This window comes from Seriola aureovittata, chromosome 3 (genome assembly GCF_021018895.1).
Source record: "Seriola aureovittata isolate HTS-2021-v1 ecotype China chromosome 3, ASM2101889v1, whole genome shotgun sequence".
In the NCBI taxonomy this organism is placed as follows: domain Eukaryota; kingdom Metazoa; phylum Chordata; class Actinopteri; order Carangiformes; family Carangidae; genus Seriola; species Seriola aureovittata.
Window position 1 is genome coordinate 16,648,270 of NC_079366.1, and position 24,447 is coordinate 16,672,716.

At 39.4% G+C, this 24,447-nt stretch overlaps 1 long non-coding RNA gene across 1 annotated transcript in view; it reads right to left on the reverse strand.

Moving 5' to 3' along the window:
- Positions 1–24,447, reverse strand: part of LOC130166240 (uncharacterized) — a 155,650-nt gene that overhangs the window by 44,463 nt on the left and 86,740 nt on the right. Inside the window, exon 3 of the long non-coding RNA XR_008827125.1 lies at positions 23,337–23,429. This is a non-coding gene — a long non-coding RNA (uncharacterized LOC130166240). The remainder of the gene's footprint in view (positions 1–23,336; positions 23,430–24,447) is intronic.

The window sequence follows — 24,447 nt, forward strand, 5'->3', positions numbered from 1 at the left end:
GAGTGCCCTTCTACTTTCAAAAAGGGAAGGCTTGAGGGACAGAGAAACATAACCTACTCCATCAGTCGTGCCGGCAGGATTAAATTAAATAGTGCGCACAAGAACTGCCTTGTAGGCTTCATTTAGGTTTCCCATGCACGCACACACGTCTACTCATCAAGTGAGTGAGCGAGCAAGAAAAACTGAGAAAAAGGGAGCTTGTGTTTTGTTTTGTTTTTTAGCACAAATGTTTTGATACAACACCACCATAAAACTCTGATTAGCATACCACATGCATTTCAAAGACCAGCCAGCAGGCCTGAAAAATAACAATAGCCAGATAAATAACAGGCGACAATACACTATCATAGATTGTTTGGGAATTTTCTTTTAACCACATATACTATATTGAATATTCCAGAGAAACTTGCAGTAAAAGTCGGGATAACGCAGGACTCCATCATTTAGCATCATCATAAGAACAGTTAGGCATGGAGATAGCAACAATAATCTCAACAGCAAGACCAAACCAAGCTGCAGAATCTTCACTGCTCCGTATAGTTTGCTTTCTACTTTCAATGTTCAACTGTTTTCATTTTACTCACTTCCAGGCTACCTGTTTCCTTGCTAACACACAAGATAAGCTAAATCCAACAGTGCCAAGGTCACGATATGGCACCAGAAATGTTGATGATGCAATCAGTGACTTAAACACCATCAGCCTTCAAATGTATTTGCGCCATAACGTTAGCAAGTGGATGAAGCCAAAAAATAAGACAGGATGTGCTGTTGCCACAATGTTATTTTTCAAGATATAATGTTAAAAAAATGTTTGTACAGTGCGTAAAGGATTATGGCTGCCATTGCCACTGTGCTCCATTATCATAGTACATGTATACTGCCTTCTAAAGTTGTAAATGCAGTGTGTCTGTTGGAGACAGAGAGTTGATTTTCATGCAAATCCTCTCCTCACTTGTAGTGTCTGTGTCTGGTTTACCCTACTTTTGATTCACAAAATGATGGCGTTTTTATGCTTTATTAAGCAAAACGTTTAGCTGAAATGTTGTAGATGCACGATATGCTACTCTGACTTTGCATCTCAGAAAATTGTTTTTGATATTGTTTGGAGCTGAAAGAAAGTGAAATGGGGAGGGAGTTCACACATTAAGATAACTGTTCCTTTAGTGATATGAAATCCACAGGAATTTTTTTGGAAGGAGAAAGGGCAAACTGGGTAAATGGGATTAAACTAAACCGTGACCAGAATTATCCTTCACACCAGGAAGACCCATGGAAATCAGTGAAGTTGATGAAATCGACGCATTAGCTTTTGACATCTTCTGTGAAAAATGCTCTTAAGGTAGGCTCAACAATGGGCAAACATTTCATTTGGACTGAGGAACTGCCTGTTAAGATGTTGAACACATTCAGTTTTTGCTATATTACTAAGGACAAGTGCTTGAATGTCAGCTAGGCCACCGTCATACTTATAAATCCATTTCTGCCCTCTACATTTATCCACTTACAAACACAATCATTCTTCTAGATTGTCCATTCATACAGTACATCTATCAAATTTGGGTACACATCCATCCAAATATGTAATCCATCCATTCATTTACCCATCCATCCTTGGCCATAACAGCTTGTAATGTCCTTCTGTTAGAGCTAATTATAGGCTTTTATTACTGAGAGTAAAAGACAACCTATTTTAGCTTCTTTAGAAAGTGCCAATATAGATACAAACACACACAAACACACTCACACACCCCTATCCATTAGTTTTTGGCACTCAGTGACGCAGATGCAAAGGGAATCACCTGACTGGATTTGAATAATGCAATAATTTACCTCTTGCCAAAGTAGCCTTGGCTTCATGCGTCTCACTGTGCTCACCCCCCCCACACACACACACACACCCCTCACTCATTCCTCTCATCTGCTACCGCTATCTTTATCTTTGACATTTAACATTCCCTGTTTTCAAAAGTATTTAATGTTTTCTCTGCTCTTTAACTCACCTGCCTCCCTCCCTGTTTGTGTAAACACAACCCACCTTGGATCTAACCCCAGCTCTTTTGATGGAAACCCAATCCTTTAATTTATGAATGTTTATTAATCATTGATAGCTTATTCATGAACAGTAATGTCAAAATGAAGTTGAGGGTATGAAATTTAACTCTCTTAATGTGATGGGTTTTTTTTAGCCTGCCAAAAACCTGCATGGGCGTAGAGATGGTACTTATTCACGCATCCACAAATTCAGCTCTTCTACACACACACACACACACACACACACACACACACACACACACACAAACAAACACACATACATACACACACACACACACACACACACACACACACACACACACACACACACACACACACACACACACACACACCTACACAGGCACAAGCACTTGTGTGCACAGTGTCTAAACGTGTGCTCCTGTGGGAGAGGACGGCTAATTCTGTCTAATAGCATGGCTACCCTTCATCTTCCCACTGGGATTCTGGTATTCAATTACCACCAGTTTATACCTCCTGCTCCTCTGCTACATATTGCCACTAGCACGGACAAACTAACGGAGCGTCTTATTACACTATTTCTAACTGTGACGTGTGCAATATTTTTATAACCAAGTATGACCGAGTGCAGTATTTTTTTAATTAACTCTGCACACGGAGGTTGTTTTTTTTTGCTGCATGTGTATTGCTGTCGGAAATTGTCTAAATGAATTTGTAAAGCAACAGAATCAAAAAGGGTACATGGGAAGGACTTTTGACTGGAAACAAATTTCAGCCATGTTCAGGTTGACATGGTTGAGTGGAGTGCTGCTCAGCTGAAAAATACATACAGACAGGTACCACGCAGAGGTGGAACTTATTAGTTCCAACTGTGGGCTGTGCTGTTTCACTTCTCCAGTTCAGGTTTCTCTCTCTCCTTCTCCCTCTCTTGGGAATAGATAAGTATCAAACACACACACACACACACACACACACACACACACACACACACACACACACAGACGAAACACCATACTAAGATACTGCAATGCACAAACAAATGAGCCAGCATCTTCTTGACTGTTTTCAGTTTAGCTGGAGTCCAAGTGGCCTTTCAAGTACTGAGTCGCCACTCTGAGGTCTGCATGAAGAGCGATGTATCTACAAGTGTCTGAGCATGACTGCTCAGTGCACAGGGAGACACTAAATAAAGCATCTCCGGTCCAATTTGGATTCAGTTAACAAAAGAAAATAGACATCATTTGCAGACTTGCCATGTCATATGAAATCTGTCAACACCTGGTAATGAACAGCCAAACCTCCGACAGCAGAGACAGTTTTAAATAGCTGTGCAACTGTCATGTACACAATTTGTCATTCTTCGAGTGCAGTCTCCTGCTAGCTACGCAAATGCAATTAAATGACAATAGCACCTTTATTTATTATTTATTTATGATTTTTTTTTCTACTGCACAACAATTTTTTCATCATTGTAAAAAGGTGATGTTTGATTGTCAAAATCGTGCCAGGCTTTACCAGAAACAAACCCGCCTACGTCTGTAAGTATTCAGCGCTGAAATGAAACATCATGAGGTCTTTAATGGTAGAGCATGACTTAAATTGAAATGCACAAATAAATAAAAGTTACCGAGATGTAAACTTTCTTTGTTGAAAAACAAGCAACATACGTTAAGAGGCTCCACCATCCTTAGCCAGTTAACCAGTTATAGCATCAAGGAAATCACAGACTGTCGTAACCTTAACCAAAAGTTGCTTTTGTTGCCTAAATCTAACCACAGTCAGGACTTTGGATGTAAACATGAACCGGTGTTAACTGTCATGTTAAAATGAAACAGCTGTGATGCTTGAACTGCTCTATATAATTAGAAACCTATTGCCTTTATGATAAGATAAGAAAGGGAGTGATGATGAAAACAATAGCATAGAACATGATCTTTGCTCAAATCCAGTATATCCCGAATAACATACATTAGTATTATTTATGGCTTAAAGAAAACATTAATTTGGTCAGAGATGTTTCTTTTCTTGCATTTTTCTTCTTCTAATCTATAATACAGATTTCCTGAGTTTCCTTCAAGGGATTATCAGTGTAAAAATACTTGAAATGCACTAATCATTTCACCTGCTCTTGGCTTTTCTCATATCTCTTGCAAATGGTGAAAATTGCTTCCTGAGAAACCAAGAGTGCAGAAACACACAATCCCCACACAGTAAAACTGCAATAGAGTGAAAATACGAAACAGTAGAAATACTGCCCCCCCCCCAGTATTGATTAAGTCCACTTCAACGTTACATGAAAAGAGAAATGGGGATAAGAGAAATGTAAAATAAATAAATAAAGGGTAATATAGGGAAGATGTACAGACTCTTAAGACACTGTGTAGTGAGTCAAGGTTTGATGTGCTGTTGTCTGCTCACCATAGATGGAATGAGTGATTATCTGAGTTACCATCGTCTTTGTGTCAGCTCCAACCAGGCTGACCATTCTCCTCTGACCTCTCTCAACAACAAGGCATTTCCATCCACAGAACTGTCAGTTAAAGGATTTTTGTTGTTGTTTCTGGCACTATTCTGAGTAAAAACTCTAGAGATTGTTGTGTGTGAAAATCCCTGGTGATCAACCTTTTGAGAAAACAGCCAAACAACAATCATGCCACGATTGAAGTCACTGAGATCACATTGTTTTCATATTCTGATGTTTGATGCGAACATTAACTGAAGCTGTTGACCTGTATCTGTGGGATGTTATGCACTGCACTACTGCCACATGATTGGCTGATAACATGAATAAGCAGGTGTACAGGTGTTCCTAATAAAGTGCTTGGTGAGAGTATGAGTAAATCTACTGCCACAGTAAAAGCAGGCCACTTTGGAAAGCATAAATATTTGAAAAACAATCTATCCTATTTGAATTAGATTTTAACTGTCCAGGCACAAGAGTAGCTCAACCTTAATTTCCTAGATTGGAAAGGTTCTAACATACAGAGTTCATTCAGAGTGTATTCCACTGCAGGGCACCCAGGTGCTCCGTTCTACTTCCTGCAGAGCCATAATTACAAACACAGAGGCAATTAAATCCATGCAGGGAGGTGGGTGTGTGTGCGTGTGTTTGTGTGTATTTTGCTTCATATCTTTTTGTGTTTCATTGTTTCGTTTTAATTCACTGATTGAGTCCATGTATGACTGTTTATGCAGATATGAAGGGAGTGAGTGAGTGAGTGAGTGAGTGACTGAGTGACTGAGTGAGTGACAGAGTGAGTGAGTGACTGAGTGGCTTCGGGCAGAGAAGCAGCAGATGAGTGATGGTACTACAGTATCTTCAAAGTGGAGGGGATTCGATCCACATAACAACTGAAACTTTAATCTTGTGAGATTGCGAATCAATACACAAATTTCAAAAATTGATTTTTATACTGCAATAACAGTGAGACTTCTCCTCATTAAATGTGCAGAGTCGACAGATCTGAAAAGACAGAACTCCAGAAATGCAGACTCCTGCTGTGTGTTGCATGTACAATACTATAGAGGGGGGGAAAAATCTATTCAATTTGCCTGATCTCCAATGAAGGAAAGAGTTTGGACACAGTTAGGATTTAATAATCTGTCTGGGAATGTGGAGCTTGAAATTATTCATAAAATATGCTGATTTTAGGGGGCAGTATTGTCAGGTTTTCAGGTAATAACACTGCAATAATGCAGGAAGGATTTTTTTCTCCTGAAATATAAAATGTAAGTGGTAGTTAAGTGAAATGGTCTTGATCTGATTTGTTTTTTGTTTTTTTTATTACAAAGTACCTACAGTTTATTTAAACCTGCACTGGTGTAAACAAGTTGTGAACACAAGATGCCATATGATCACATAAGATCATTTTATATGATCATTTTAAAGTTGATATGCCTATACCAACCTTAAAAGGTTTATACATATAGGAGACACCAGGCCAAGTGAATGAATGTCTTTTAAGCTGTTTTTGCTCCAAAGCAACTGTGCAACTGTGGAATATATCTGTCTTTTCAGCTGCTAAATGTCCCATGTTTACCAGCTACATGAGATGCTAACTTTGTCTGCTTGTCATTTGGTGCAGGGCAGTATGAATTTGGTTTATCAGAGATCTGTCTGCTGCCTCCGGAAACAAACCTGATGGGAGCATGAGAGTTGTTGAGCATGAAACCAAAACAATGGATCTAAAGATATTGACTTCACATCACTGAAGACTTGAGTCATGTGACTATTGTCTGTTAGTCACTATGAGTGACACCTTTTACATTGCACAGTCATTGTTAATAAAAATAATATTGATTAGAGCAGGAATAAGTGAATAATGTATGTGAGCAATAACACTGAGACAAATGGGAACATTTTTTCATATAAAAAAGTAATAGCCCATGGAGATAAAACTGGTAACGTGAGCCTTATTGAGCTTTATTCTCAAGATCTGATTTTGAATCAAATTATAGTTCCAGGGATCAAAATCGATTTATATTGCTCAATTTTCCCACGCCCAAGAAATAATGATTCAATAGCTAATATTAAGGATAGATTTCTCTCTTCATCCATTTATGGACCAGGACTTAGACGATAAAGATCTCACAGAAACGTTTGTTACTTCAAATGGATTTGTCTTTGTCCCTACAGTTGAGAAAGGTATGAGTGCCCTGACAGTTTAGCAGAATGTGCACAGGACATTGGAGGAAACGATGGGGACTAAGGGAGAATAAAAGACAGAGAAGGACAGAAAGGAAGGGCCTGCATGACAGGAAAGAAGAGATGTCAATCCTTTCCATAGTAACCAGACCAGTGGTGATAGATAGTCAAGTGCTTTATGAAAATTTTTGCTGCCAGTCGAGAAGAAATGTTCGGCATCAAACTTCATTCCTTTACTCATTAAGAGTTGTTGCCAGCGGTGGAAGGTTAATTCTTGTTTTGCTTATTATCTTATTTTACCTCCCCTCCCCTGTCCAGCCATCAGATTAAGTAACATATGTTGTATTACAGGTAAAGCCATTAAAATGTGTCCCCGTGGAGAAAACGCAGTGTGGGAGCAATATATTAACATGGTGTTCCTTATTAGCAGCGTGACACTGCTGCTGAAGCGGTGCTGCAGTGCTGCTTTTGCTTAGAATTTAAAGTTAAGTCTTAAGCCTCAGCGTGACACAACAAATATGTGTAGTTTCAGCAGCGGCTAGCTGCTTTGAACCTTATCTAAACCCTTCTCTGTAACTGAGTGCATTTTCAAAGTGACCAGAATTTACTGCAAATTGTTCAGTGTGCAATCACGTTTTCAACAACGGACACATTTTAGTTGTAGACTTGCTCTCTTCCTTTCTCTGCCTCACTGTTTTCAGAGACCTTGAGACACTCTAAAGGAGGGCATGTTATCTCCTGCAAAGTGAGAGGAAGAGTTGCTTCTCGCTACACAAGTTCTCACGTACCTGCCCTGTTTGCAGATAGATGGAAGTGTGTTTGTGTGTGTGTGTGTGTGTGTGTGTGTGTGTGTGTGTGTGATGTGCGCAGGCATGTCTATCTGACTTTCAGCGTATTTAAAGATTGAGAATGAATAGTCGCTTTGAGGAATGTCTCCAAGGGTGAATGTGCAAGTGGGCAGGCGCACACATAAGATAATTCAGTCTTCTACAGCAGGAAAAGTGTCATAACAAATTAAATTCACCAGAGGCAGAAACTCCTGGGCTCAATTTCAACTCAATCCTAAATCCATGAAGGAATATGTAAATATATGCACCACACTCAATATTACAATTCCACACTGTGCCATCTAGTTGCAAAATCTACTCGAATCCAGCATCACACAGTACTTTCAACACAGCAAACCAATTAGCGTGTGATTCAAATAATCTACCGCCACTGCAGTAATGTTGAGTTTCCCACACCACACACAACTTTGTACTTACAAATTCAGCCATCAGAGAGGCTGTTTTATGCCCTTTTTGTACTTGTTAGCTGCACAAGTGCTGCACTTTGAACACTATTACCCAAGCAGACAAATGCTGGACACAAAATCCTGGAGACGCAGAGGAGGAATAACCTTCACAACAGCTACCACATGCTGCTTTGTGGTCAGCTGGATGTCTAAACATAGGTATAATAAAATAAATTATGGAGAGAGGCTATCATGATTAAAAAGAAAGGGTTTCAAAAGTAAGGCTGAAAATTGAGCTCAGGTGCTGCATGTTATATGCCACCTTTGGCGTAGTAAATCAGGACGCTGTCACTTTTCCCTCCAGCTTAAAAGACAAGATGTAAGGCCATCCCCTTATTATGTGGTAGCTGTGCATTGTTGGGTTTTGAATGCATTAAGCACAATTCCAATGAAGTCTTAAATCATTGCCGTATCATGTTTTCCTAATGACATGAAAAGCTGTCCCCGCTCCCATCTCCATTAATGGAGCAGGCGTGCTTAGATAAAACGTGACAGCGTTCACAATGATAAATCCCTGTGAAGGTGTGGAGTCACACTGACGCTACAAACGCAATACAACTGATTAAGCTCATACAAAAATCAGGCACGTATGCACACATGCAGAGCACATGTTTGAAAAAAATGAATGAAACCACTGTAGGAGCACACACGCACACACACACACATACACACGCGCGCACACACACGCACACACGCACACACACAAACACACACGAATCAACAGGCATAAATCCTTTCTAATTTCCATGTGTCCTTGTGTTATGCTCACTGTCTCTGCCCACATTTCAATCTTCTAGCTGTGTGGTGTAAATTGTCAGTTAATCATTCATTGGCAATTGCTAATTAAGGACCTATATAACACTTGTGGTTTAACATGTGACTGATATAATGGATGGGTATGACTCAAAATTGTGTGTGTGCAAAGCTTTGTGCCTTTGCTGTCTGTCAAAGAGATGGAAAATGAAGAAGGGAAAGACAAATAAATAAATGAAGGGGATATTAATGTTTAACACAAACAGAAAAAAGTGACAAATTCAGAGACTGGAGTGGTAAGTTCAATTAAATTAAATTAAAGAGAGAGGAAAATGGTAGAGGACAAGTGAGGAGATGGTGGTTTGAGGACAAAACGAAGTGGAAATAACGAGGAGGAAAGATAGAAGGACAAGAGGGGAGAAGAGAGTGGAGGAGAGGATTGAGGAGAGTTTAGTTAAAGCTGGAGTGTGAGACTTTAACATATAAATGAACATTACATTCAAGTCCTTGCCAAACAAGTTCACACAGTGCTGATTAAGCCTATCAGTGCCAAATATACCTCTCTGTGTTCTGCAGTATAGCAGAGTTTCATATCTGGCTGGAACCAGAGGCGATGTGCTTTACATGAACCAGTAATGATTGGTTTACCAGAGATGAAGAGGGGAGCAACTGTAGAGACTGAGTCGGAGTAGCCTACAACAACTAGGAGTATGGTTGAGCCTAAACCTGGAGGCGGCCAAGAAACGTTTCTGATGCTCCGGATAAAAAAGAAACTCTGCGTTCAGGGGAAGGATTATAGTCTGAAAAAAAAAGCAATCGATGGCGAGGACAAACACGGCTTACCATTGGTAAGACAAAAGTTCTGCACTGCAGGTTTATGGATGAAAACGAGCTGGACCACAACCAAACAAAACTGCCAGATGTATTTTAGCTGTATGCATTCTCATACACATATATATATATATATATACCATGTGTTCAAAAATTAAAAATGTGTGATATTTCCAGTAATTACAAAGGAGCGTGTTTCATTTCACATTTTCAGCAGCAGCTACAGGCTTGTTTGGAACAAACAGAAGAAAAAGTGGGTAATTAGAATGAGCAGTGATACCCAGCAGGACTGAACAGATGAAGAAAAGAAACAACAGAAACAGAAAATCTGAAGATCTGATTTAGTAATCTACTGGCTGCACTGTTTGATTGACAAGTGTCTGGGACATGCAGTGCAGTGTAGCACAAAGGGCAACACCTACCAGCCCAGTATGCAGTCTACTAGCAGTAGACAGTAGTTAATGATGACTCCGAGTAATTTCTCCAAAGGGAGGGAGGCAGGCATTGTCAGAGGTAATAAATAATCTCAACCAAGAAGCTTTGCTAAGTCAAGCAAGGCTGGGTAATTGGTGTGATGTTAATATTTTATAGGGCAGTAAAGGCATCTAAAGTGACCAATGATACCCACAAGCCCCACTCAAATAGTTGGGTCAAATGCGTTCTGCATATGAAAATGGGATAAAAGCTCTTTTTAGATATGAAAAAAAAACTGAATGGAGTGATTTAACAGAAATGAGAACCTTGTTTTACTTACTTTTTTCAGTAACACACACACCAGTGGATGAGTAATATGAACTGATTAAAAACACAACATTTTGTTCAGTGAAAACTGGCTCAAATGAAAACAATAAGCCTTACAGGAAACATTTAACTGAGGTTGAAAAGTCAAAGCCACAGCAGTTGTATTATAGTGGCTGTGTTTAAAACTACAGAGATATATAATCAGACAATTGTTACAGTGATAGTAATGCTCAACAAACCCCAACTAAAGTAACTTTTAATGCCTTTTGTAGAAACAAATACATACATTACATTACATTAGTGTGTAAGGGAATGAGAACCGCTTTCAGAATAGGCTTTCCTCCTTCTTATGAATATTCAAATTATTATATCTGTGGAGTAACTGATTCAGTGTTCAAGTTTTAATCTGTAAAACTATTTTAATGGCATTTAAAAAAAAAAAAAAAACTTTGCTAAGTTTGTTCCAATGAAACACACAAACATCCTGAGATATTTGATTTTATGTCTACAAAAGCAGTTGCTAATTGGGCAGATACAAAGAGCACCACCTCTGCACACCCCACAGGAGACAATGAAGCTGTTAAATGAAATGAGTAAGTATCTCACTGATGGAGCTCTGAAGCCTCGGCAGTGATAGACGCCTGTTAATCAATTGGAGTCAAACATGCACACACAACACTGCAATACACACACACACACACACTTTCTCATCTACTGACACTCAAAACACTCATCTGACACTCAAACGCTGCCGACTGACAGCTAAGACACGCTTCTCTGACAGATCAAACCTGATTTACAATGCATGCGTGCGTGTGTGTATGCCTTTCTGTGAGGAAGAGACGAGCAGAGGGAGTTAGGGGTCAGAATTGTAAATTTGAAAGTGTCACATATCATGTCATTCAGCACCCCAACCCCCACCCCACCCCCACCCCACCCCACCCCACCCCTCTCCTCAAGACACACACACACATACAAACACACACGCACACAGACACACACACACACACACACACACACACACACACACACACACAGTATCCACCTCTAACCCCACCCACACATTCATTTCAATCTTCAGGATAATCAATCAGCTCATTCTGTCTTGTTTTGCTTCTTTTCTCTTGTTCCTTTCCATTTGTGGACTGCATCACTGTCAGCCCCTCATTGTTAAGCAGTGGAGTCAGTCCCGCAGACAATCTGTCCCCACAACCAGATGGGTAACAATAGCTGACACCTTTGTGCTTCAGTGTAGTCCCCAGACATAGAGTGACAACCTAGTCTTTTAAACATGATGTTCATGTACATATCATTTGCATTAACAAGTATGTCTTGTAGGAAATATAATGCTGCCTGGATTCATTTTTTTATCAACATAATGAGATGTTTGTAATGAAAGAATATGCTAAATACTCACTGTTGACCAGTTTCATTTGTCTTCCCTACGTGATTAATGTTGTAATGGTTAGGTTTAGGTAACTGAAAGCACTTGCTAAAGTTAGGGAAAGGTCATTGTCTTAGATAAATACTGAAAAAAAAAGTTTTGGGGGAAAAATGCTGATTCACTTTCTTCTCAAGAGTTAAATGAGAAGAGTGATAGCACTCTAATGTCTGCCCATACTGCAGCGATTTATCACTGCAGTCAAAACACTGTCGGACTCATGATGGATACTTAAAAAAAAAAAAAAAAAAAAAAAAAAAAAAAAGGCCCAAAATTGATGCAGTGATATTGGGCATATTGTCTTTTTTACTCCATGCCTTCTTCTTCCTTTAGTCAAATCTGGCGCTGCATTGCCCAGAATGCAATTCAACAGCCAAACAGTTCAGCCAGAGATTTGGGTATATTAAGCTAGAGCTGGCTAATATAGCCTCAAGCTGCTGCCCTCAAGCAGAGATGATGAGCAGACTACAGAGGTCTGCTAAACTCACTTCCTCCCGACTCCTCACCCCCAGATTTTTCTTATTTTCAAACAGACATGAAGCTGACTCATGTGACATGTAAAGATCAGATGCTACAGCGAAGAGGTGGTTAGCCTAGCTTAGCACAAAGACTGGAAGCAGGGGGAAACAGCTAGCGGTTCTGCCCAGCACCTCTAAAGCTCACCAATTAACACAATATATTTTGCTTGTTTAGTCCGTGCTAAAAACATATAGGGTGGATGATGCAAAACCCCAGTTTGCAATGTTAAAATCCTGTGCATCCACCCCACTGTACGATTTGTGCGCACAATAGAAATATTACACTTGGGTGTACGTACGGTGGGTATTTAAACATGTTTCCAGAGAAAGTAATTCAGGCAGCAATTATATTTCTCCCAAAACTATATTCAGCAAAGCAAATGAGAAGTATATACTTCTCATTTGCATATGTTTATATATATAAACATATGCTGTAAGAGAAATGATTAAGCATGATGACTCATGTTAGAAATTCTACCCACAAACAATTTGACTCAAATTAGCACATTGGGTCTTATGCGTGCATGTTTCTGTGTGTGTGTGTGTGTGTGTGTGTGTGTGTGTGTGTGTGTGTGTGTGTGAGCTGTCACAGGGGTCGGCTGTCAAAGAATGCCAAGTTTGACACCTGCCTGTCACATGTCTGATGCTTAGTTGGATCTCCAGAATAATAAGGAATAGATTAAAGTTTATTTTTTTGTCATGCAAACACACCCTGGTTCTCTTTTCCCCTCCGTCCTTTATTGTGTTTCCTTGTATCAGGACCAAACAGAATTTGAAAAGTATGGGAAGACTTTGTATGTGCCTAGGTTGTAGTTGTTTGAATTTATGCACCCCGATGTGTATGTGTGCATTTGCTATATGAACAGACTGGGAGTGTGTGATTGCGCTTGTGTGTGTGCGTGTATGTGTGTTTGTAACATGGCCTCAGGATTTCAACAAGGGGTACTGCTGAGGGAATTCCCCTAAAGGCGGAGCTCCTCAGCCAGGAGGAAAACATGCATCACTTCTGCCTCTCATCTTTGCTTTGCGTGCCACAGACACACACACGCACACACACACACACAGACTAACACTTCATCCTTACCACAGCCAAGCCAATTCACATACACTTGTACATTCAAGCATTCACTCAGCACAGTCTTTTTACCATTATAAATTCAAATACAAACATACTGTAAGTGTTCCTGCAGGCATTAAGCATAGAAAGTAAAGTGCTGTTGCCAGATGATGAGCCGTGAAATATCATAAAAGACTCAAGGCAACGGGCCCAACATACCTTTTGAACATTCAACATCCAATTTACCACGGTGTTTTTGTTAACAGTGAATGATTCACATTATGGCCAATACTCTATCCTGTATGCAAACCACTGATTTTATCCTCTAATCATCTATTTGAACATCACCATTGCTCATATTATAGTCATAGGCTTAAACATCACCCACGGATTACATCTAAACCAGAAGAAGCATGGCTGATGATGACTCAAATCTAAAGAGATATGCCTCCCTCTGAAATGTGGTCTGCGAGGGGTTAAGCCACAACAGTCCCAGAAGGCCCATAGACACAGTCATGTGTAACAACCATTAGCTTACGCTGGTGTTGTGCATGTGTGACTGTTGGGGTCTGCTGAGGTATCACAGTGACTGGTTTTAACCTATAGCCGCTGGCCAACATGCAGTTTATTGTTCTCACAGTTTAGTTGGCCATTTAAGACAAATTATGTGGAAATATTTAATGAGGGCAACAAAGCCAGGAAAAAAAAAAAAGAAAAAAAAGATGGTGACTTGTTAATGGTGGGGTGTTTAGATTATAGCACATACAAGACTTTTGCGCCACAAGTCACACTCTGCCCAGTGCAGAACTTTTGCAGGGAATTTGTGAGTGTGTTGGAGCACAGAATCTAAATGCAACTCACAAGTGCACTTCCTGACAACTCATCCCACTGTAGCCAACTCTCAGTTCTTAGCATCCAATATGTTCCCAGTTAAAATACATGAGTCTGAAAGTCTTGCTGACTGTTACATAAAAATGGGAAATTCATGTCCATGTACACAAAATCAATAGATTTCATTTTGTGACTAAAAAGGTAAAGAGAGGTGGAAAAAAACACAGCAAAGTATGATAAGTAAGACATTACATTACTACATTGCAAACTGTAGTATCAGTCTCAAACAGCATTGTTGTAACAAACCTAGAGGCTTCATCTGAATGCTAACATTTGGATTGTTTTTTTGTTTTGTTTTTTAATGTAATGTTTTTTTCTTAATTACATTGATAATTATGAGTGCTAATTGTTTCTTTTGTTTCAGACACTCCAAAAAACACTTATTCATTACCTCTCTATCTTTACTCGTAGCACTAACAGCAGCCTAAGCCACCAGGGTCAGTGTGTGCAAAGCTGTTATTCCATGACGGGGAATGGAGTGGTGCAGAAGGGAGCAAAATATAATGCTAGCAACAAGAAAACAAAACTGTTGACGAGAGAAACAAGTTTGCAATTCTCACATCCTTACCATTTGGCCTAATTATGGTGCGACAAGAAAACCATGTTATTACCGAAATAAAATCAGTTTTCAGAGTACCCCAACCACCATACTTGTCATACTTGTCTTGTTTGTCCCCACTCTTTCCTGCTCCTAAGTCTGAGCCATGGTCAGAATTTCAAGTTCAAAACAATCAGTTTATTCATTCAGACTGAGCAGAGACAAAACATCAAACAAAACAAAAATGCGCGCAGACCAGCTCTACACTTCTCTAATCAACACTAAAGAACCTAAACTACAGCTCTAAACCACAGAACCTAAACCTCTTACAAAAATAACAAGAGAAAAGTTAAACAAAATAAAAAAAAAATCATGGCTTTTCACACCTACAGAAACACTACACTCCTACACAACAACAATTTTGGTTCGTACAAAGTGTTCTATTTGCAAGTTTTCTATTTACCAATATTTACAACTGTCAAGATTACAGCCTGAAGCAGTGTAATACCTACACACATATCACAGAGCTCTCAACTACAGCTTCAAGCTGTGATTCACCAACACGCAATATCCTCTGTCAAACTAGTTCACAACATTGAAGAGCAAGTGGCATTCGCTGGCAGCGGGGATGGGAAGTGAAGCCTCAGCGGGTTATCTGTCATCTGGTCTTTATAGAGGGTGCGAGGTGATGTCACTTTTCTTTTCTTTTCTTTTTTTTTTTTACGTGATATCGTCCTGCCTCATCACCTATGAATGAGTGCAGCTGCGACACCGGGAGGAAAACAAAAAAATATCTTGGAAGAAGTTTGGGCCTTTAGTCGTTGATCTGAATGGAATAGTCAGTGGGCTGCTGATATTGAAACTTGGCCGGAAATTGAGGTCTTTGTAGCTGGTTCAACTTAAAGCAGGTCCCGTTTAATAACATTCACAAGGACTTCAAAATGATGATCTCTCCAGACACTTTCATAAAAATATTATGTGTCACCTTGCCCGTCTTTTTCTTTTGCCACGGGTAGCTGTAAAAACTCATACCCAATTAGTTCGTGTGGTCACACCTCGTTCATATCTTAGCCAGGTTTTCAATGTTTCATTTCTATGTGAATTCATGATAACAGTTGCTACAGTAACTGTTGTATGTTTGCCACTCAGAAGGTAATTGACTGTGCCAGCGTCTGCCTGGGCTGACAGCATGCGCGTCATGTGAATCCCCTATATCTTAGGAGCTGTCATCCATATAAGCTAGTTGTCAACCACATCTGCAGTAACTTGAATCAGCCAATCAAAAAACGAGCAATTGGTCATATAGACATACACACACAAACATACTAATATTAACATGCTATATTAGATGTACTAATAACAAAGCTGAGGGTGATCCTATCCTGTCTTGATATTAAATGTAATCGTAATTATAACCATGTGGCACCAGATGTAAAGTCGCTAATATCTAAATTCATCCTTTAGGAACATTGAATGTACCAAATTTCATGGCAATCAGTTCAATAGTTGGATCAAAGTTTGGATGAAAGTGGTTGGACAGACTTTAAATATTGGCTTTCTCCAGTGCTGCTGGAAATGAGGACATTAAAATGCCAAATAGTGATCTGTTTGTGATCAGCATAAAAACATGTTGCTAATGCCAACGTCAGGACTGTTGGGTGTGCATATTTGAAAAGTGCCAGAGGAAAGAGGGACAAATATTTTGTTGCTCAACTTTTCTCCCTCTCTTTTCAGTCTCCAGTTTATGTGCATTTTGTATATGAATCAGAGTTTGCTGATACCAGACAAATGCAGATTCACTAATTGTTAACAATTAACACTAATTGTTAACAATTAGTGTTAATTGTCACAATTGTTAACATTACTAGAGTAACATTGTTACTATTTTCTGTTATTAAGTTTCCATAATTTATAATCTCAACAAAACCATTTCAGTTAACATTAATCCTGAGTGACTGGTAACTTTAAACTGGTGATGCATAAAGGTCATTTCAGGTAGAAGGTGCAACAGGGTTAGAAAAATCTTCCTTGTTTATTAATTGCTATGGAATATTGTGACCTTGGTTTATTGCTGTGATTAATATTTTATGTCTAAGACACAAAACTAAAATCTGAAAAGATTTCTACCGATTGACATGAGAATGAGGACATTGCCCTGGTGTTCCAGTGAATGTACTGCTTTTTCCTGCAAGTCATTGTCCCAAAAACTGTGGTTCACTGGGTGTAACTAATGTGAAAGATATTTTCGAATGGGGGGAAAAAAGCACAGATTTGATGTTAGACAGAACTCTATACATAATAATCAAGAAGAATCAGCACCATTACTCACTAATTAGTTGCTTGGATGCGAGATGAGAAATAGATGCAGGGTAACACAGACTGCAAACTGTGTTGACACAGAACACAGAGCCAAGCAGTCCATGGTGTTTCTTGTTGTGGTTGTTAGAATATTCATCAGCATCTTCTGTACAGAAAAATAGCCTCCATGCATGTTACCCATCTAGTGAAACAGTTCGACGTGACTTGTTTGTGCTATAAGGGAATTGTTCAGTGAATATTTTTCATTTTTCTCTAGTTTGTAAACACATTAAATAGAGGTCTATTATGGATGTTTTAAACCATTGGTTTGGGATATGCTTTATAATATGAACATAGAAATGTGTGGAAGTCACATTGTGTGCATGGGAGTGTGTATGCAAGTGTGTATCAGTGTAGTGTATTTGCATGTGTATGTTCGCTCAGGCTGAGAGTTCGGCCTATATTTCTGTCTTTGTATATCCCCAGAGCTCTGAACAAAGACTTTTAGCAGAGCCCAGATCAAAACAGGCGTCAATACCTTTAGCCTGACATTGCATGTGTGTGCACACATATCTATCATTTGTATGTGTGTGTGTGTGTGTGTGTGTGTGTGTGTGTTGTGTGTGTGTGTGTGTGTGTGTGTGTGTGTGTGTGTGTGTCTCTGTTTTTGTGTGTTGTTTCAGTTGCAGGAGCATATCTGTGTGTGCATGTTTGTGTGCAGGCATGTGTGTGCACCGATGTCCATGCATGTTGTGCCGTCATGCCTCCCTGCCTGACTGGCCACGCTCCTTTCAGATTACATATTCAGCACTTTGCTCTTTTTTTTCTTCCCCTCTTTTTACTCCTCTCTCCCATTCTCTCCATTTTAGGGTGTTATTAGATAGGACAACTCTTGCCGCTGGCAATTCTCCTCTCAGCGCTCTACATCCAAAGGCATGTGGGTTTTGGAAACCAGTGTGTATGTGTAGGTGCCTGCTGTGAATGCGAAAAATACATTTGTGTCTGTGTGTGTGGTTGCACATACACTGCTGTAGTCTACAGTATACAGTAGGTATACGGTGCAGAAAAAGTAAAGGTGTCTTTTTTAAGATTTATTCATTTAATTTAAGTCCAATATCATCCTCCTTCTTTTTCTCTCTGCACCTCTCTTGTCATCCCTCCATCCCCCATCCTGCATTCTGCCTCTCACCAAAATGACAGGAGGGCCACTCTCACTTTGACCCCTCTCTCTCTCTCTCCATACACATAGAGCAGGCGCATACACCAAGCTCTCACACATATACAGACCCAGACTCACACGCACATGGTGTAAGAGCCCCGGAGGCTCCATCTATTAAAGGTCCATCCATCATCACATATAATTTTAATATGGTAGGGGGAAAAAAAGATGCTTACGCGGCTAAATGAGGAATTTCTGAGACCTGCATGCTGGAGACTAAGCCTGCCTGGAAACCTGTATAAGCACTCAAATGCATGCACACTCGCACACAAACACACTGAACAAGGTCAATGTGCTCAGCCAATTATGGCTCATGAGATGCTGCTTTCTGTCACGTACGTGTGTGTGTGTATGTGTGTGTAAGTGTACTTTTTGCAGTGTGCAGCATGATTACATGAGTATGTAAGGCTTTCTACAGCTCCCTAGAGGCATATGCCATAATGCATGCATTCATTGTGTTTTGATCTCATATTTATCTTTTCCACTTCTGTTCTCTGGGTCTTTGTCACTCTGGGCATCTTGCTTTTGTTTAGCAGGGTAAACTATTTCCTACTCTGTGCTTTGCAGCACAGGATGAGGCAAGGCCAGACAGGGTCATTACATATTTATTTAGTTCAATTTAAATCGGTCCAGGTCAAGATCAATAAAACATTTAATGCTCAAACTAGAATTACCGCCTCGCGGTTGTATGCCTCCTCCAACCAGTCCACTTTCAGTTTACATCCATATTCGCATCTATGTCTGTGCAGATTCAAAAAATAAAGTGACGGCTTATAAGAAGTTTTAATGAAAGGTATTAAGTGAATTTGCAGATTATATTGTCACAGTGAGTTTGAAATTTACAATTTAAACCTTTTAGGTTCACATGTCATCATGTCATCATTTTTATCCTATTAGACACTTGTGTGAAATTTATCATAATAAGTGTATGAATTCTTGAGATATTGCCACAAACGTGTTTTGTGAGGTCACAGTAACCTTGACCTTTGACCATCACCAAAATTGTATCAGTTCATCCTTGAGTCCATGTGAACATTTGTACCAATTGTGAATTCCCTCGAGATATCACATTCACGAGATGGGATGGACAGACAAATGGAGAGACAAACATCAGGGCCACGTCCACAGCTGTCACCAGCGCAGAGGCATAAAAGTTTGTCTCAGAACTAACTTTTAGAATTCAGATAGAACTTTATGTTCATCACTAAAACTCTTAAGTTTGTGAAGTAGAACAATTTTTCTGTATAAATGAATTAATTTTTCAGAGTAAAAACATGGCTAACAGTATCGTACTGCTCAGTCAGTGCAGAAACCTTGTGCCTTCTGTATCAGGGATGTTTTTGCCAAAGTCAGTGAAAAAAAAATTATGAACATTTTCAAGGGAGCTCTAAAACTCAATCAATGCTCACTTTACAACACTGCTCACAAACCACTATCTTTTTTTTTTTGTCAGTTGTTATCAGCTGACAGTTGACTGTAAGTTGTCAGCGGGAGTCATTGATTGTTACCATGGACACACAGCTTTTAGCTTCCAGATAGCCTGGGGTTTGGTTAGTTGTTTTAAAAAATAAATAAATAAATAAATAAATAAAAAGTTGGTATCAGACTATTGTAGACTCAGACTTTTTGATTAGGTCAGACAAGATTGAATCCCTCTGTAGGGTTCTCCTGTCAGAATTCCAGACAATACTATTTTGCCCGGATGCTACTGATGGTGCAGTGGTAAAGATTTATAAGTTACTGTAGGCTGAGTTTGCTAAGCCTCTTTATGAAGCAGCATCACCAGCCTGTCTGCCTCTTTACACATTGGCCCTGGAAGCATGCTGGCCTCAGCCTCAGAGTTCAATACAGCAGTGTTGACCTCATTTTTTCAATAGGACAGTCTGAAACTTTGAGGGTTCATTTCAGAGACTTTGAATATTCAAACTAGTCCACAATATTACCTACATGTAACAAGCTTTTGTTATCTGAGACGCACAATACCAAAGACATGAAAGCTCCCTGCTGAGACAGTTTTGTTATCATGAAATTGAAAAATCATTAACTTCTGGAAGGTAGTTGCTACAGTAAGTTAGAAAAGTATAAGTATTGTTTTCTCCCAATAAACAATACCTAAGCCAGTGTTAAGCTATTTGAGCTGAGAGGGATGTGGAATCAAGATGAGCACAGACTGCAGTGTGAAACATACCCAAACAGATCTATTATAAGCCATATTGATCCATACCCAAAGATGGACACCTCAGAGCAGTATGGTGTGTTTCAGCATCGCAGTCTGAAAATGGAATTTCCCAAGAGAAGTTAAATGTAGCTAAGCCAGCAAAATGCTTTCACCAGCTTGGTCACTGCTGATGACAAAAACCTCTCTTTCTGCTGTGTGATACTGTGCTGTACAACTGATATAAAACAAAACATTGATTTCCTTGTTACATCGCCTTTCCCACTGTGTCCACTTAATGAAACAAGCTAACTAAGGTCATGTTATTCATCAGAGCAAAAGGCTGTAGGAGTGGTTGCAGGAAAAGCCAGAGTTAGTACACAAATAGTCTCACCTGGGAGCAGCCACAAAAACAAACTTGTGCAAGTGTGCAAATAGCCACAGAGCTGGTACCTCACAATCCATGCTGGGTAAAACCAGCATTTAGAGTTCTCAAGGTTTATCATCAGCACTTACTCAGAGAAAAAGACTAGAAGCCATTTGCTTAACCCACCCAAGTATTTTATATCAGATTTGGTTATTCAAAGCAATAGCTTTACAGCACTGAAATTTCAACAAAGGAGGTAATGTAAATGGAATACTTCCAATTCACTGTGTGAAGATAGGCCATTTCATTATGACCTTAAGTTTAAAGGGAGAAAAACTAAAGTGTAAAATGACACCTATGCACTTCATGAATATTAAAGAATGATATCTTATCTAAAAGCCAGATGCCAGGAGCATCAGGTTTGTTCAGGTACACACAAAGTTCACGCTGATCTACGTGCTCCAGTCTACTTGTCCCTACTCTCTGGATCATTACACCGTTTCAAAAGTAAACATAAAGAATGGGACCAAGTTTTTACCGTCAGCACTGAGCAACTTGGCCCGAAGATTGTTCTTACCAATGTAATTCCATTAATAACGTCTATAATATCACACAGACTTTGACTGATCACTTAGCGCTAATATAGTTTCTAAACTGTAAGTGTTTGTTGTGTGTAGGCTCACTCTCTCCAATGAAAGGCAAAACCCCAAGGACAGATTTCTCTTTGCAGCTACCTGGCTTCTTCTTAATCGCTTTTGTTGGTACATTACCACGAATAGCAGCAGGAAGTTCTCGGAAGCGTGTACACGCATACATATGTATAAGCAACAGAAGATGAGATGGTTTCTTCATTATTATGCTAAGTGACATCGCTGCCCATCATGAGACCTGCCTTTTAGAATTACAAGAAATGTATTTTCACATTCATGTCATCAGATTTGATGAACTTGCAGGTTTGTTTTCTAACTCCAGTTGGAATCTCCGCCAAGATGCCAACTGCTGTTCCCTAACCCAGGCTGCCTCTTTCGCAGTATTCAGAGACATGTAAAATGTATTCGATGCCACCTCTGTATGGTCGATTACACTTGCTGCCTTGCACCTTTTGTTGGTGTAAGGTGTTTAGTAGGGATGACCAAGGGAGTGCAAAGTGTGTGTGTGCACTGGCCACAAAGTCCCACTTAGCTAGCTGGGAGTATTTGAGTAGCACTTTGAATCCATTTCCTGCTTTAAAAAGGAGAAAGAAGTAACTTCCTCCAAACAAGTGTTGCCTGTGGTGTTGGTCTGCAGTCAATACAAACCAGGCATGTCCATAGGTACCATGAATTGCTTTTGCTTTTTGACTTGGCAGTGCTTTTGGTATTTGCTTGGTCAAGGGTCATGGACTAAGGTTTATTTAACTCCCAAATAGTCCTGAGGACAATGATTTGCATCTTCTTTGGAGGCCAGATCTTGTTTCTCATTTGTGACAGCTAGCCTTGACTTTGGCTCAATCTGCAATTTTTCTGCAGTTCTGCATCTGATATCATCAAATGACATTTCTATGAGACTTTACTGAAATGTGTAAACATGCTTCCTGGCTATGTTAATAGATTAATCTGTCTTCTTTTGTCCTGCAAATTTGGTCAGAATTGTCACTTTAATAGTTGTTAATGGTAGGAAGCAATAGGCTTTAGCATAAAATCTATAGCAGCCGACTGTAGTAATACAATGTTATAATCATGTTGCAACGTTCCAGGGACTCCTGAGAAAACCACTAATAAAATTCTAAACAGGGAGTGACCTGACTGTTGTATTTGCATTGCCAATATACCTGTGATAGTGCTCTCAACCATGACATGATCTTCATCACTTTTTGTTATCTGTTACAGGACACTGATCAAAGAACTGAGCCTCAGGCGCAAGGTGACTCCACAACAGGCCTCCAAAGAATGAGAGAACTTAAAAAAGAAACAAAAAGGTTACCAGAGGTCAATGTTGTCTTTAGGGAAAGCTGCTGCAGAGCAGTTAATAAAAAAAAAAAAGTAATAATATGTAAAACATCTTCCTTCTGTTTTAAAGTAATGATATTGTCATTACTATTTTTTATAATATTCAGTTGTGTTTGTGGCATGTGTGTGTGATTTTTATTGCAAAAGGAAAACTGGACAGGGTCACGGCTGCCTCCTGTCAGTTTTATGCAGATCTGAATGAGGTTTCGGGTGCCAGACCCTCAGCTAAGCCTCCTGTTTTGGTGACATTGTTGCAAATACTGATGCAACAACATTACTGACGCAACAATCACTTTTCCCCAAATAAATCATTAATATTTCACTCAAACAGGTTTAGTCCAAAAGATACTATTGCACATGTATTTCTCAGTCCTTCATGAAATACGTAGCAGGCACGAATATATCAAAAAAGGAGGACTTGCAGGTCTATGGTTACAGGTGTGCCTTTTCTGTTTGACAGGACACTCTCTTTGCAGTTTTTTTTTTATTGCAGTGTGTGGGTATTCCTATGCATCTGACCTAAGTCAGGCAGCTGTCTAATTTTCTTTTCTTCTTTCAGGACATATAACCATAGAACCATATAAACCAACCTTACTGAGCCTCAACAGCCCACTGAATCCGCCTCAAATCCTGCACAGTCCACTGCATCTACCTCGGGTCCTGGACATCTGCCTCCACCGCATCTAGAAAGAAAAAGGAGTCCAATCCATTACTAGAATTCCTTAAGCAATTACCCCAAAATGAGAAGAAATGTCATGAAGCGAACGAGGAAACTGAACATTTGATGGGCCATATTAGATTGACAAACTGTCATACCACTCATATTTATTCTGGCCAGTTATAAAAGGGCAATTCACGTGCAATAGTCACTCACTTTTTAATGCATTCTTGTTTTGTCTGTGCTCGACTAGCATGCCAGAAAGCTATATATTTAACAATACAGTGTTAACACGTTAGGTGTTCCTTATACATATGTATGTTTGTTTTTTTTAGTTTTTAGTTTTTTTGTGCATACAATTGCAGTAAATGTGATGCTTTTTCGAGAATATTTTATTTATTCATAATTTGAAAGTGCAGCTTTGGGATAATAAAGTTATTTCTGGTTCAAAGAGATTTAATGAAGTCTTGTTTGTGAGCAGATTCTCCTAAATACAGTTTTTTCACCCTACTGTATATTTCCAAAAATTAAATAATTAAATTCCTGAGACATACAAGCTTATTAATATTTAATTTCAAGAGAGACAAACTGTTTTGCAAAAAGTTTTATGTAGCAATATAACTAATATAAAAATAACCAAAAAAGCAGCATCAGTAACTCACAGGAGAGAGTTGAATCAAACAACAGCATTAACAGTAATTTTTCTCAAAGTGTTTGTAAACTATTAACGGGTTATAGGTTCAAGCAGCATTCCGACTGTGGGGCAGTGAGCCTGTCCTTTCGCCTGGCCTCTCGTTTTGTGTAAGGTGGTGGTTGTGTTGATACTGTCCTGTGCCACATCTGCATCTGGCTCCAGTATGTCTCCATTATCTATGCACACATTGTGTAAAAAGGCACATGATGCAATAACAAAAGGTGCAAATGTAGGCTTAACCTCCAAGGCTCTGAAGAGGGGTAGACCTCCAACTTGTCTTCATGTTTCCGAAAGCTCTTTCTATTACCGAACGCCCCTTGGTATCATGTTCCTGTACCCTGCCATTTAA